Source organism: Budorcas taxicolor, chromosome 25 (genome assembly GCF_023091745.1).
Source record: "Budorcas taxicolor isolate Tak-1 chromosome 25, Takin1.1, whole genome shotgun sequence".
In the NCBI taxonomy this organism is placed as follows: domain Eukaryota; kingdom Metazoa; phylum Chordata; class Mammalia; order Artiodactyla; family Bovidae; genus Budorcas; species Budorcas taxicolor.
The window spans coordinates 4,423,227-4,427,083 of NC_068934.1; positions in this window are offsets into that span (position 1 = coordinate 4,423,227).

Sequence of the window (3,857 nt, forward strand, 5' to 3'; positions counted from 1 at the left end):
CATTTAAGTTCATTAAATAAGTTTAAGCCTACAATCATGAAACTGAATGACTGCATTCATCAAGTTATAACTGAACTGAATAAATAGGCCTATTAAAATAGGAGGCCTAGGTTTGATCCTTGGGTTCGGAAGTTCCCTTGGAGAAGGGAAAGTCTATCCACTCCAGTATTCTTGCCTGGAGAACCCTATGACTAGAGGAGCAGATTACAGTTCATGGGGTGATAAAGAATGGGATATGACTGACACTTGCACCTTACTTTTGGGCTTCCCAGGTGGCTCAGTGGTAAAGAACCCACCTGCCAATGCAGGAGACACAAGAGACTCAGGTTTAATCCCTGAGCCAGGAAGATCCCCTGGAGTAGGAAATGGCAACCCCTCTAGTATTCTTGCCTGGATAATCTCATGCACAGAGGAGTCTGGAGGGCTGTAGCTCAAGTCAAGGGCTACAACTCAAAGTCAGACATGACTGAGTGAGCACACACAGAACTCTCTGATTTTGGGTTTGTATCCTCAAAATTCAAGTTGCTGCGGACTTATAGGTCAGTTAATTTACTAGTATGTAAATGAAACATTTAAATCATTCTCCTATTATTAATAGGTGAGGAGCTGGAGATAATACCTGAATATAACTAATTTAGATGCAGGCAAACAAAACAAAGTGTTCATTAAAATATCAGTGCTGTTATTAAACAGTGCCATAGAAATTTATTTAAAGTGACACAAATTGATAATGAATAATATTAATGAACATAAATTCCTAAAATATCATTATTGTTGTTGTTATTAATGATAATAATAGTATTACATCCTCTTTTATTAAGCACCATATCTGATAGTCTCAACAATCCTGAAAATTGATAATGTTACCTAACTATTCTTATTTAATGGGTGATAAAGATATGAAAAAGTATGATGCTTAGAATAGTTTATTGGGTCTCAAAAGTCTTAAAGTGAGAATATAGAACCAGAACTTAACCAGTTCCTCAGAGGTCAAAATTTCTTGTTCTACTAGGCAAACTATGTTTGGAATATTTATATTTAGACAGACTGAGGGTTCTATATATCAAAACTGGGAATGTCACTAATAGGATTCAAGATTTCGCCTTTGAATTCTCTCTTCTAAGAAACTGCGTATCTGAATCTCTTCCAGTCACTATTCGTAATACGTCCCTGCATTAGTTTGGTAGTGCTGCCATAATAAAGTGTCAGGGAATAGACAGCCTAAACAACAAAAAGCAATTTTCTCACATTTCTGGAGGTTAGAGTGTTGGCCAGGTTGGGTTCTACTAAGTCTTCTTCCCACTTTTAGATTTAATGTCTCTTAAATGTCTACATGTCCTCTTCTAATGTCTACACATGGCCTTCCCTCTGTGAGTGTCTGTGTACCAATCTCCTCTTAAAAGACACCAGTCGTACTGAATTAGGTCCTACCCATAAGACCTCATTTTACATTAATTACCTCTTTATAGGCACTATTCTAAATATGATCTTATTTTAAGATCCTGGGAGTTAAGGTTGCAATGTAAGAATCTGAGGAGGACATAATTCAGTCCTCTCCTTTTATCCTCCAATAGCGTGTGTGTGTGTGTGTGTGTGTGTGTGTGTATGCTCAGTTGCTCAGTCGTGTCAAAGTCTTTGAGATTCCATGGACTGTATCCCCTGTGGCTCCTCTGACCACGGGCTTTTCTAGGCAAGAATACTGGAAGGGCTGCCATTTCCTTCTCCAGGGGTTCTTCCAAATTCAGGGATCGAACCAGCACCTCCTATATTGACAGGCAGATTCTTTACCACTGAGCCACTTGGGAAGCCCCCAGTTTTCAGTTCAGTCGCTCAGTTGTGTCCAGCTCTTCGCAACCCCATGAATCACAGCACGCCAGGCCTCCCTGTCCATCACCAACTCCCGGAGTTCACTCTGACTCACAGCCATCGAGTCAGTGATGTCATCCAGCCATCTCATCCTCTGTCATCCCCTTCTCCTCCTGCCCCCAATCCCTCCCAGCATCAGAGTCTTTTCCAATGAGTCAACTCTTCACATGAGGTAGCCAAAGTACTGGAGTTTCAGCTTTAGCATCATTCCTTCCAAAGAAATCCCAGGGCTGATCTCCTTCAGGATGGACTGGTTGGATCTCCTTACAGTCCAAGGGACTCTCAAGAGTCTTCTCCAACATCACAGTTCAAAAGCATTGATTCTTCAGTGCTTAGCCCCCAATTTTACTGAAGTATAATTGACATATAACAGTATATTAGTTTGATACATAATGATTGGATATGCAGGTGTACTTTGTTTTACTGTGCCTTGCCTTACTGTGATTTTAGATATTGTATTTTCTTTTCTCTCTCTCTCTTTTTATTTTTTTTTCTTTTTTTACAAATTGAAGGTTTGTGGCCACCCTGTATCAAACAAATCCATTGGAATCATTTTTTCCAACATTTGTTTACTGATCTTACAACATTTCAAACTTTTCAGTTACATGTTTCTTAGTGATCATTGACATGAACATTGCTACTGTGACTTGCTGAAAGCTCAGATGACAGTTAACACTTTTAGCAATATTTGTTTCAATTAAATTATGCACATTGTTTATTTAGACCTAATGCTATTAAACTACAGTATAGTATAGATATAACTTTTGTATACACTGAGAAACAAAAAAATAAAAAATGTGTGACTTGCTTCATTCCAATATTTACTTTATTCTAGTGTTGGAACAGAACCCACAATATCTCTCAGGCATGCTGCTTATATATATATATATATATATATACACACACACACATATGTTGCAAAATGACAGCCACAATAAGTTTAGTTAACATTCATCACATGTACTTAACAATTTTTTTCCTTGTTATGAGAAATTTCAAGATCTACTCTTTTAGAAACTTTCAAATATAAAATACAGCATGTTAAATATACTCATCATGCTGTGTATTACACTTCCAGGACTTATTTACCTCGTGGCTAGAATTTTGTAGCTTTTGATCATTTCACCTATTTTTGCCTATATCCCGCCCCCCCCCCCCCCCCCCATTTAGTAATCACCAATCTTCTCTGCATCAATAAGTTTGTTTTTTTTTAAGGGTCCATCATACTTAAGATCATATCATATTTCTTTATTTCTCTTAACATAACACACTCAAAGCCCATCCATGTTGTTTCATTTATCAGGATTTTCTTTTTCATATAGCAGAATTACATATGTTATATAATATATGAGAGAGAGACAGAGAGATAGTTCTTTTAATCAATTCACCTGTCAATGGATGGTTACATAGTTTTCATGTCTTGCTCATTATAAACAATGCTGGAAGAACATGAGAGTGCATCTATTCCAGAAGTGGAATTACCACACGCCTTTTTGTTGAAATTCTCACTTTGTTCATACTTTGTTCTCCTGACTGTAGTAACCATCTTTATGATCATTATTCTCAACCCTTCATCAGGTAAACAACTCACCTCCATTTCCTTAAGGTCATTCAGCCTGGCCCTAGTTTTGGTTCTCTCTTAAACCTTTGTGATTGCCCAACAACTTCGTTGTTGTTGTTGTTTTAGTGGTTCTTAGTAGTTAAGGGTGAGCCAAGATCTCTCGATGTCCCAAAGAGGAGATCTCAGTCACTATCTAGATGCTGATTGGAAGTCAGCTCTTCAGAGAAAAGATTTTAAAATAGATCTATATCAGGGAAATACTAGGAGCTGGGTGCTTCCATCACTTTCCTCTGTTCTGAGCCCTGAGGGAATAGTCACACTAGAACTGTTCCTTTTTTTTTTTGCTCCAATCCTGTGGGACCCACGAATGCAAGCCCCCTAGCCAACTGAACCATATGATCAAGCTACACATCTTAGCATCAGCTGAAAA